Source organism: Cupressus sempervirens, chromosome 4, assembly GCF_028749045.1.
Source record: "Cupressus sempervirens isolate cs-2001-9-10 chromosome 4, ASM2874904v1, whole genome shotgun sequence".
NCBI classification, from domain to species: Eukaryota; Viridiplantae; Streptophyta; class Pinopsida; order Cupressales; family Cupressaceae; genus Cupressus; species Cupressus sempervirens.
Window position 1 is genome coordinate 191,685,975 of NC_143121.1, and position 13,322 is coordinate 191,699,296.

Below are 13,322 nucleotides of genomic sequence, written 5' to 3' on the forward strand. Positions count from 1 at the left end.
TTGTCATCATACAGTGGCAGTGTAGTTTACTAAAGAGACTTCATAATATCTTACTTGATGAAATCTTCACTATTATAGTCTCAACCACCCTGACAGTGCCCTTTGCCACTTGGCGGAGTAAGATAAAATTCTCATTCACGTTCCTCCTCTCTATGCTCTAAATGATGGGAATCTCCATGATGAGATTCATCTTCCTAACCATGATCCTATTGGCACTCCTTTACATGAGGGCCCAACTGAGTAAGAATTTCTTAGAGTACTAGCAATAATTCCTCAATGCCATTCTGATTAGTTTTATTACCCTATTCTCCCCCTCCTTCTAGACATCCTCCTTCTTGGTGTTCATTTCCATGGTCACTGCTACTGATAGCACTATGGCCACTAGCTCTACATATAGGAGGCATCCCATTAGAAAATAATAAGATAATGTCAAAACAATCAGATCACAAGCATACAAGTCAAAATCATGAACTAACAAGATATCAAAATAACAACCATAATATAATAATACACAATAGAAAAGAAAACCATAGTGGAAGCATGAAACAGAGATCCCAATGTTTTAACATGGGCTCTAATACTAGACGTAATTCCCTATATAGAGATCCTTGGGAATAAGGATAAATAAGCCAAGATAATTTTCTTACAACAAGAAGGATGCACATGACATACAACATATGAAGATCATAAAGATCACAATGGAAGACTATCCAAACATCTTGACACCAAAAAATCTCCAAATGACACTACTAACAAAAATGACTAACAACTAAAGACATTCAACTAAATTTGAATCAAAACATGCCAAATACAAAAAGTGATAGCAAAGGATTGAAGAGAACTTAAGAGGTTACCTAAAAATTTTCAAAAAATTTTAGGTCTTACAAAAAGGTGCTTGATGTTTGCCTGCATAGGTCTTTGCAATTTCTAGGTGATACATTAAATTAACATTGGGTGATACTTTCCAGTATCATGCAACATTTCCAATGAAGCAAGGTGACACTTTTAGGGATAGGGTGACACTACTTTTAAGAGTGTATGATACTTTACTAGTATCATAGAAAACTTCACTAAAGAGGGCGTGATACTTTCTAGTATTACACAATATTTCTTCCTAAGGGGTGTGATACTTTCCAGTATCACATGATAGAATCCTAATGGGCATGCAACATAAAATAGTGTCACCCCATGTTGACACATGGTTTCCTAGGAGAAGCAAGAAGACATAAAAGGACAACAAAAAAGGTTAAACAAGGTTTAGAACCTCCACACCAGGGAGTACTACATCCACAATTCTAGGTGTGAATACTCAAATAGACTACTAAAATATGAGAACTACATCTAACCATCTAACAAGAAGAAAAGGGAAAGTACAGAAGAAAAAATCAGAGTTTACTAAAATCAATAATGCAATGAACAGTATAGCCAAACTATGTATGTAGTTCTTCCCAACCATCAATAGCATCATAAAACCATCGTGGGCCCTAGCTATCTACCACATGTAGCATCCTAATCCATCGACCAATCATCATTACTATCATAATAGGGACATCACTATTAAACATGCTACAACATAAGCATAAGGAAATCTAACATGCTAGAAGTAAAGCATAAGATAATCCTACAAGTAGATAACATCACCTATCAAATGCTAACCATCAAAGAAAAGTAAGGAAATGCATCAATAAATAAAATCAACTAAACATGATATACAAGGATCTCAATGAAAACATAAATCAGAAGAAACCATACTCTAGAACCCAAAGCACCAAGTGAAAACATCTAGCAACAGTCTCACTAGGACAAGAGACCATATCTGTACACTAGTCCCTAGTAGAGGTATAGGTAGCTATGCCTCCCAGCCATGTGGAACCCATAGGCCCACTCCCACCATGCTAATTGAGATAATGATCCAACCACAAACACAAAAAAAGAAAACTTCCATGGCTAACACACATGATGGACAATATGATGACTAAAAGCAAGAGAAAGACAATGCATAAACTAGAGGTCCTGGTTAAACACTCAATGGGCTACTAAGTAGGGGCTATAATCATGGACAGTTTCTTGGTATCGACAAGCCCAAGCTAGTAACAACAATTTCTCTCCCCAATAGAAGGTGCACTATCTAGTTTTAATTATCTTAATCTATTTATTATGACCAAGTATTTTTGTTTAGTTGTCACTTAATTAAAACTTCCTTCACCAACCCTCTGGGCACAATCATCACTAAGCTATGAGGTAGAAGCCCCCTTCATATGCTACCATACCCTACCCATGCTCATCCAACAATGAGTTCTCATAGGCATGCAAACTCCAAACCCAACCCAAATGATCACTTCTGGAAGTACCACAAAAGATTGGGCCTTGCAAGTCACCCAATAGATGTGCACACACATACTCATGTGTGCTGCACCACCATCATGAAGATTATAATGCAAGGACTGGATAAGAACACAAAATTCAAAGTCACTCAATCAAAAATAGAATCAAGAGGACAGATGCAACATGCATCCCAATGCAACATAAAAGTGCAATAGTGGTCTGAATGACATCCAAATAGATCATCCCAGTCCACAACCCACATTATGCCAAGAAAACCTAAGAAAAATAGGGCAACATTCAAAATGAAGTAAAAACCACAAAATTTGGAAAACCTCAAAATTAAAACCCATTTGGCCTTTGGGTGTAAATATCCAAAAATTCAAAAATAACTGAGTTCAAACACCATATGCAAAAATGACCAGCATAACAACTTAAAACCCCAAACCCTCACACTAGTTCTTAGCCTCCTAACATACTTCTACAAGAGATAGAAGCTAAAATGGAGAAAAATAAATAAAATAGGAAGGCCCTACCTATTAGAAAAGTGGAAAAAACTAAAACCCATAGAATAAAATAAGTATCTCACCAAAACTACTGAAAGTTACGGCAAGGCAAGAACTGCCTGAGATGGATCCAATGAGTCTGATCTCCTAAAAAACCTATGCTCAAAGCTCCCAAAACAAGTAAAAATCAAATCCTTCATAAAAGGATAGTGAGAAGAGTAGATGGGTAATGTCTGGTGAGAATTAATGCTAAAGAAATTCAAGAGGTTTTTCGGTTGGAGCTAGTTACAGATTACCACTAGCTCATTGATTTTTAGGGTTTAGAGAAGGAATATTTCTATTAAAAGGATCAGGTCATGCAAGGTGCATTGAGAGAACACCTGGTCACAATTGGGAATTTGACCATTGTTACAACATCAGTTAAAGAGCCTTTTAAGAAGGAATTTTTCACTGTCAGGGCCATAGATATTTACATGACTTTATGTAGGGTTTTTGGTGAGGATGAAAATTTTTTAATGCACATAAAGTTCATTTATATGATGACACAACTTTCTTCTTTTGGTGTGGATATCATCTTTGATTTTGCATCTTACCTAGTAGACAAGATTCATGTAGGACTGGTTGGGATTGCAAAGAGAAAAGTTGCATTAACATTTGGCCATTATTCATTATTGATGCACATGTTATTATTTAAAAGGGTTACTTAATTTGAAAAAGAGATGGTTTTAAATAGAGAATATGAGGGAGAAGCTGTACCAGTTTAGTTGTGGAGTGAAAATATGACCTAGGATGTAGAGGAGGCTAGATTTGTTAGATTTGATAGATACTTTGCATCCAAGTTGAGAATCCTCATATTAAGGGACAATCCCAAAATTCCCAAGGAAATACTAGATTTTTTCATGCCTATGGACAACCATTTAGGTTTGAAGGTATCCCACAATTGGGCAGATATTATACCCTACCCTGTTTCTACAGTTTTTAGAGTATATGTGATGCAGGAGCATCTAGTGGTGTAAGGGCAATCATGTATCACCCAAAAATATTCTTAGAGATAGTTTTTGTTTAATGTGTTTTCATTTTTTCATACCCATTTGGGTCAAATAAAGGTTCCAACTCTCACATATCCACTATTAGTTTTCTGGGTTAGATTTTTTAAGCACCTTGGGATACATGTAAATGTAGAAAAAGGGTTATTTTGTAATTGAGCAATAATTATGGTGAGTTAGAGGGTGTAATTTGGAAGGATGATTATAATTGTAATTTTAAGCACTCTAGAAAAAGAATAAGGTCAAGAGGCTTTGTGCTTAAAAGGTTATTGTAGTTTTAAGTTTCCTGGAGACCTCCTAATAGCACTACAAAGTCAGATTTGAGGCACTGAATGGCCTCGTACATGCCCAAAAAATGAGGGATGAGAAAAGATCCATAGGGATATAGAGTTCTTCAAGAGCTTTCTAGAAATGTAAATGGTTCATCAATTGGAGTCCCAGTTCAAAAGTTATGCCTCTTGGAAGTTGGGCTACCATTTTTGGATTCTTCTAGTTTCACACCAACTTCTAACATCATTTTTAGACCCTTCTATTTGGCGGTGGATGCCAACTGGCATATTCTAGAATGTGTTCCTAACCCTAAACCAATTAGGATTTATTTAAGAACATTTCTAGCACTATAAAGGTAGTTCTCAATGGAGTTTGAGAGAAGGTACAATAAGGAGGATTTCTTTCCCCAAAACCATACTGTTGTAAGCCCATAGGGAATGCTTTTGGGTCTGTTTCCTTTGAACTAAATGTAGTAGCAAATTTTCACTAATAATAATATTTCCCTTTTCCTATTGTGTGCATTATGGTTGTGGGTTGTGTCCCCATCAATATGGTTTCCAAGTGACTCCCCATGTGCTTCCTTACTAAGTGCCTCAGAAGGTAGGGATAGCTGAAATGCTATGGAAGATAGGTGGATTGAAGGAAGTACAATTGATTGGTAGGTCTAGGGGATCAATTTTCCTATCTTGTACTATTGCTAACCAGTTCATAATCACTAAGGGTAGCTGGTTATTCTTGTATAAAATTTTGGACCAGTATAAAATGGATGTATCTCATGCTCATTTTAATGACAATGAGGGAATTTTTGATATATTCTAATGAAGGGATAAGAGTGGTACTAAGGACCATCAATAGTACTTCCCCGATGAAATAATAAGGAATGAATTCTCTCTTCAAGAGTAAGAGATTAAAAAGGAGAACTGGAGAGTTTACTCTAGGGTTTTAGAATTCATTAATTGTTTCAATAAGAATTATAAGCCTCTAGAAGATGCCAAGATAGAGGAAGATAAATTAAATAAATTGATGATCACTTTTCTAGAGATCATGGAGACTATGAATGAGACAAAATTACTTTTTATTAATTCTTATCCTGATAAGGCCCGAGAGGTCATGAGAAGGTTGTCTTTCACCCCTGTAGTAGGATCAAGGCAATTAGTTATTCAAAGAAGACCTAGCTACAATGTAATTCAAAATAAAAGGCTTGTAGTGGATAAAGGAAAGAAAATAATTCAATCAACTAGTGCTATTCTGAAGGAGACACTTGTTGAGCCTATGCCTAAGAGGCAAAAGGTAGAATAAAAACATGTGCCTCAAATAGAGAAGTATTCACCCACTTAGTCCTCATTACACATGATAAAGGAAAACAAATAATTGGATCAACTAGTCATATTTTGGAGGAGAGACCTGATGAGCCTATGCCTAAGAGGTAGAAGGTAGAAGGAAAAATGTGCCTCAAATAGAGGAGTATTGACCAACTCAGTCTCCATTACACATAGGAGATGAACAACTCACTAAGGAGAAAATGGAATAGTTGGGGTTCCAAGGGGGAATTTTCATTACTGCATCAGAGTTGGAAGAGGGAAATCCTTAGGAACCTCCTATTCCAAGCCTTGAGTTGACTATTGTTGATTACAGAGGAAGAGAGTTGGACCCTATTGTAGAACAAGCCAGCCATGAATTTATTTTTGATGACAATTATTTTAAGTTTAGAGCCTTTTATCAGTTTTCCTAGAGAACAAATATTGTACTTTTTGAAAAGATGTAATAAAATGAAAATAGAGCATCTTGAGATGGAGGAGGTAGATCTACAAAACCAAATAAAGGAGGAAATGATGCAAGGGTTTAAAAGATTGACCCCTAAAGAAGGAAGGAAAATGATAAAATCATCTGGGCTTCTGTTGATACCAAATTGGGATATTGTAGATGCAATGGTTTTTAATTGTGTTACCAAAAAATCAAATGCATATGAGAAGGCAAAGAAAGAAATGAAATGTACCATGCTTAGTGAGGATCATGCTGCATTGCTAATATGGTCAATGAGAAAAGGATCCAGGATTAGCTCTTCTCAATCTGATGATACTGTTCTGATAGGAAGTTTAATTGTAAAAAAAGTTGAAGAAACTACAAGTGAAGAGGCCATAGAACTAGGTGTTGGATCCTTCAAATTTACCTTAGCCACAACTCTGAGAGATAAAAGAGAAAGGTTAGAGTTACAGGATAAATATGAAAATGTTTTAGCTTCTTATAATAAAGAAGTTCAAAAGAGAATTAAGCTTGAAAATAAGTTGATGGGACACCAAGGGAAATCTTGTAGTCCTAGGATCACTTATCCTTATCCACTAGTGGAGCCTTTTAAATTCAATCCTCTTATTGAGATTCCAAACACACCATAGAGACCTCAGTATTACATTGCAGAGGATTTTGAAGAAGAAAAGAGTAAATTGTGAGTATTGCATGTAGACTTAGATATTCAATATTTGGATAGGTTAAGGAAAGACATCATGTATTTAGTTAATAAGATTTATTAGCTATCATTTTATGAACAATTAGGAAAGGTAATTAATGTATGGGAGGAGTTGAAAGCAAGTGATGATGCCATGAAGCCAATTATCAGTAAGTGGAGCAAGAGGGACAAGGATATATCTCTTCTATGTTTTTTAGTTTTTACTCTATCTTGTGAACATAAAGAAGAAACTTATGAATTGAATAATGATCTCTTTGAATTTATGATAAAAAGAATTCTATTACAAAGGAGAATCATTAATTATCTTGAAAAATATAAGAGTAAAAGTTTTAGACTATTCCCCATGCCCTAGATAAAAAAGGTAAGTTGGAGAACATAGAGGAATGGGACTAGGAATTAAATGGCTTATTATGTATTCAGATGAATAGAGTCATAAATGAAAAGGGAAATGCATGGTGGGAAGTTACAACTAAAGAAGTTGTAAAAGTACAATTATTTTATGATTCTTTGAGGGGGAGTTTGTTAAAATTGAAAAAATATGTAATAAGAAAACAACATGATCTTTTGAATTTTAATTTACCAGATGACAAACTTTTTGACAAGTGGATGGCAGATTTTGTTCATGAAAAACAATTGGAATATGGTTCAACTGATGATGAATAGGTGGAACAGGATAAAGTACAAACAATTGACACATTAGTAAAAGTAAAAGAGGATAGAGTTAAGCAACAAATTATAGTTACAAGCATACAGGCCCAAATAGAGGACTTGGCAACATGACAACTGATGGTGACTATTAATCTATCAATATAAGAGGACATGGATGGTGTACCTTAGGTTCAACTTAGCCTTCAAGTACCAAAACAAGGCCCATCACATGTAGGACCAATAATCACACACTCTAAGGAAGAACAACAATAGCAAGGCCAATAATAAAATCCTCACCAATGAAAAGTGCATGACAAATTCATCCCCACAAAAGAATACTCATGATGAAAGACATTTTGTTACACAAATTTTTGTCTTTTGTGATAGTAACATTGTAAATATTTTTCTATCTTAAGGGCATCTATCAGTTTTCTCTATTCTTGAAGGTTTTTGCATCTCACACTATATAAGGGAGATCCCAAGGCTAGAGAAAGGGTCTGATTTATTGTATAACTTTTAGTTCTATTAGTCTTTTTAGGTCCAATTTTTGTTGATGTCAATTCTTTGATGTATTTTCTCTACAATTATAACAATACATTAATTGTCCATGATCATGGTGTCTTATTATGAATTGTTTTGAGTATTATCCAATGTCATATAATTTTCAAGGAGAATTAATACAAAGATGAACTATTTCCATATCTTTTCTCTCTGAATCTTGTCTCCATTTTTACTGGTTGGTTATTTTGAGATTGTATGAGTAAAGCTTTTTCAGTTTAACGCAACTAGGATGAGTTGTATGTCAATTTGTTATTTCTTTTGATTTTATGAATTGAGTAAATTCTTCAATGAATGTGATAGGATCTCTAGGCAATAAGAAGGATTTGTGTAAGATTGATTTTTATGAAGAATTTCTAATGATATTGATTATAATGTTGTCAATTAGGTTAAGAAATTGGATAGACTCTAAATCCCAATGGATGAGGCACCGATCAACTATTTCAGTTAGCATATGAAAAGATCATAGATAGATGTTAGTCAAACATCTAAAAATCAAAATCAATTTTACTTTAAATGAATGAAGAATGTCATATCTTGTCAGTACTTGTTTACATTTAACTTCTGTGCCTTAGTTAGCTACTATTACCTAGAATTATTTGTAGTTCTAACAAGAATTGTGACCAATCTAGTATAAGGGATGAATATTATTATAAAATGTCATGGAGTGAATGAAATGTAGATGTAGTATTAAGTTGTGAATCTTTTTTACCCTTAGGTGCACCCACCTTGGTTTTGTAGAGCTAAAACAGTAAAAAAATATTCCATGATTTTGTTGAAGTTGGGTCCAGATTTGAAGAACATATAGCTATTTAAAGGAAGTAGCTAATCCTTAGGTTATTGTGATCTTCACCATCTTGGTATTAAGTATTTTGTTTCTTAGTAGTCTAAAAATACCAACACACTCTTCTTAAGTGAGCCCTATTAGGAGCCAACCCTATTAAAGGTTACAAAATACACTATTAGGTTTGACCCTATTAAAGGATTTAGTTCACTCTAGTAGGAGTGGCCTTGTTAGATTTCTTTAGAAACTTCAGTAAAGGAAATGCCACCTTATTAGAGGATTTATAATTGGTTGTTAGGCTAATTTTATTAGGAGATTTGATTCACTACTACAGTTGTTAGAAAGTAAAAATGACTTGAACTGATTGCTGATGCAACTATCTTTTTTCATTTAGATCTCAATGTTGGCTTGTATAATTGATATTCCTTCCTAATAAAATTAATATTTATAGCTCAGCAAAGACATTCTTCTTATCCTTCCAATTCACTTCCTTTATTCATCTTCTTATATTACACATATATTCATTGTTTCAATCCTCAACTTCACCTTATACGTATATCATTCACCTTATCAACTCAGCTTGAATATAACTTAAAATAATTAATATTCATCTATTCAGTTAGCTAGAACTATAAAATTAATTCATCAATCTCAATATGGTGAAACTAGAAAATTCTTTGTTAGCCAAGCCAACTCAGTAGACACTAACTTAGAAAACTTTCTTGTAGACATTCTTTGGTAACTGAGTGAACTAGGTTAACACTGGTTCCATCCAACTTTCCTTTGGCTTCTGAGTGAACTCATTATACATTTTCTTCATGTGAATTCTCTTTGGTAATTGAATGAGCTTGTAATACTTGTTCCCAGATGACTTTCCTTTGATGCCTGAGTGAGCTTGGTAGACACTTGCTTTGAACTTGGTTAACACTGTAACATCCTTTTACTCTTGAGTGAACTCGACATACACTAATATTCTTGTCATATTCTTGAAATTTATGTAACATCAAAGACACCATGAAATTTAATGATTGTAGCCAATAGAATAGATTTACAATATGCATGGACCAACTCAAAATTTATAGAGACGCATGTAGAAAAAGAAATTTAGACTTTCACTCCACATCTTGGAAATCCTTTTATAGAAAAGGATTGGAAGAAGCTTCATATGGTAGGACACTTGTCAAAATTTAATTCAAAAAATAAAACAAAGATATTTTTTATACTTTCTCTTTACAAATGGGGAATTAGTTCTAATACTGGTAGGTGGTGATTTTATTTGGGTGTCTCTAGGATGAGCATGTATGCACTTCAACAACATGTAATTATGATTTTTTTTTTCTCTATTTCATCCCTTCTTCCATCTATTTATGACTTTTAACTGCTCCCTATGGGCAGAGCTTTAATTTCTCCAACTACCTCCCACACATAGATTTCCCTCTTGGTTGTCCAATTAGTGCCTCTAACTCCATCCAAGTCACTAATTTCCTTGTTCCACCTAGCATATGTTATAGCCTTTGATTTAGTTGCAAATTGGATTAGGTCATTTTCTACCTTGAAAATGGAATCAATTAAATTATTGAAAAGAACATCACTTTCATCATCAAAAATAGTTGCTACCCCTCCTTGAGCGAGTATTGTATGACCACTCCTTCTAGTCCTTCAATTTATTATCATCATCCAAAATTGGTGGGATAAATGGTTCAATCCTGCTTGATAAAACCTTCATTTTATTTTCCATGATTTGTAGCTTTATAATAAAGAAACCAATTCGGTCTTTTAGTATCTCTAGGTCTTCCTCTTCTATGAAGATTTTGTCATGTAAATTAGGCTTCTTTGCCATCAACAAAAATAATATTTCCAAAAAATTGAATATATGACCACCACTAATTAAAAATAGGTGATATCCATGTTAATGTTTCATTTCATATATGCTCACCATTCTACAAAGAAATGAAAAGGTTGTTTTCCTACTAAGATATCTTCTTCATTGTATCTATCCTATGTCCTATCATACTTTTTAAAACATTGGTCCTCATCTCACCACCTTGCTATGGAGCTTGAAAATCTATGCTCATTCTTCATTTCTCAACATCATCTTGCACTTGTTCTATGGTCTAGGTGACATTTCTTGTATGGCCCTCATTAGTTTCTCACTTTTGGTATCTACTCTATTCTATTCTACAGTATTAAGTTGCTCCTTTTAGGATGCAACCTTGACCTCTAGCTCTTTATCCCTTCCCTCCAACTCATTTTTTTTTGTCTATAATCATAGCTCTTCTTGAGCTCTTCCTCATAAAACTTCCTAATATCAATGTAATCATGGAAGGTTCTCACTAGTTTTGTTTCTATTTCTTCAACTTTGGCCTCATTCATAAATGAGAAGTGTTTTATGGCTGTTGAAATTTTTGAACCAAAATTACTCTACATGGTGTAGACTATCATATTACCTTGAGCATTATTTTGTACATCTATCATATTTGGCTTGCTTATTTTAGGTTCCATCCTCCATACTGCTAAGGATTTTGAATCTATATTGAAACATGATCCCCTTTGAAGACCATTAGTACCAAATGCCTCTAATGAGATTGAATTATTTTGTCTCTAAATTTGATCAAGAGTGAACGCTTTCTCTAGATCCCATCTAGGCACTAGAAGCATTCCACTTCTCTAAACAAGGTACCTTTCCTTTGCATGAGTCATCTTTTTACTCTCTAGGTCATAAGCATGTATTTTGTCTACCAGTTCCTAGATCTTTTCTTTTGATTCTCCTAGTTTGAGTTTTAGAACCAATTCACTTTACTTTACTTTGTATAAAAAGATTTTGAAATCTGTAGATTTCAGAGACTCATCATCCTCTATAAATTGTTGTGCTTGGATGATCCTGACATCCAGCCTAGCTACTGCTAGTTCCAAGTCAGTTAGAGAATTCTCTACTACATTCACTCTATCATGTAGATAGCTCTACCTCAAATCAAAAAAATATTGATTCTTCCTAGGCATTAATTGAAGTGTCCTTTTCTTTAGCTTCTAAGGTATCTGGATCACTTTTTTTTCTCTTATTTCCCTTGGCAACCCATGAAACTTCTATAGGCTCATCCTCCTCAACTTCTAGGGAAACATAAGGATCAGGAGAGTCATGGTTCCCTCTTCCCTCTTCATCTACTAGTACTTTAGGAATTTGTGTCATTATTTCACTATAATCATCCACCATATTCCTCAACTTGTGGGGATATGGAACATCTAGATAGAAGCCCTTAAAGAATGGATCTAATTTATTCAATTCATTCTCTACCTTTAAGAAATTATCAAATTTTCTTAATTTCTCTACATTTTCCTCTTCATCTTTGAGGTTTGTGATCAAGTATTTATAGGGTGACTCCTTAGTGTTGAGCAATAGATAACCCCTAATATCCTTTAGAGTATTTCTCATGAATCCCTCTAGGTCATACGTTATGTATGGGGTAGTGGATGGGTTTTAGTAGTGAAGGAAAGAATGGATTTGATCTAAGAATTCTTTTCCAATTGAAAAGTCCCCTATCCTAAAACATCTACACAAAAAGGTTACCTTATGGACTTTTGGTCATAAATATACCTTATTTACCATGAAAATTTGCCATATGGATTCAATGATGGTAAGTTTGGGAGGGATACACTTTTGCATTATATGTGGTGGTTGGGGACATGCATAAACTCTCATAAGAGAAAAGGTTTGAAACAAAAATATATCACCCCAATTATGGTCTAGCCTATTGTGTTCAAGCAATATGACTATTCTCAATAAACTTTTTAAAATTTTAGGGGCCCTAAAGAAACTAGGGTCTAGCATTTTCATTATTACTAAGATGAAATTATTAAAGAAGGAAATATAATTAAAGTAAAGGTAAAACATATCCTATACCTATGCCCAAAGTTGCACCAACAACTCTCCATTTGCATCAGATGTTTGGTCTATGAAGTCTAGACTAATGTATCCCACATTCTTATATAATATAAGATACATTAGTAATGAATAATAGTGGAACCTAAAATTCCCCAATTCTCCTCTTTGTGCTGATCTAATGTATTCTTGCATCTTCTTAATAATGTAGGGCACACAATCAACATCTCGGGTTATAATGTACATTGACCCATACATCATGTCAGACCCACCAGTCCCTACCACCTTGTGGACATCATATACAATCTTTTAAAAGTAATTTTTGAATTTTCCCATAGGAATCATCTTATCCACTTTCTCAAGAAAACCTCCCACTTTCTCGAGGTCTATAGGGATGTGCTACAACATAGCCTTCCTAGTATAGGTTTTTTTATTTCTTTCAAATTTCCCTTAAAGTTCATCTATATCGAGTGGGATGCTCATTTGACCCTCCAATCCAAAATAAATGAATGAATCATAATCAATGTACAAAAAATACTCCCATCATTCCTATGGAATGATTTGGTTACTAGATTGTAAGACTTGGTTAGGGCTTTTACCATGTCAACATCTACAATTACTTCTAGGAATAGTAGCTTTTCCAAGTTCTTCCTCCATGGGTTGTAGATAGGAATCTTCTCAAACCTATTATTATAGAAGTATCTAAATATTTCAAATCCATTGACACTAGGGAGAATATCATCCCTACAAAATGTGTATGGATCTCTAAAGTCATGATCATTTATAGAGATGGCATTTGATGAGTCTACGAATGTCTTCATCCATTTGTTTATAAATTTGTTCAACT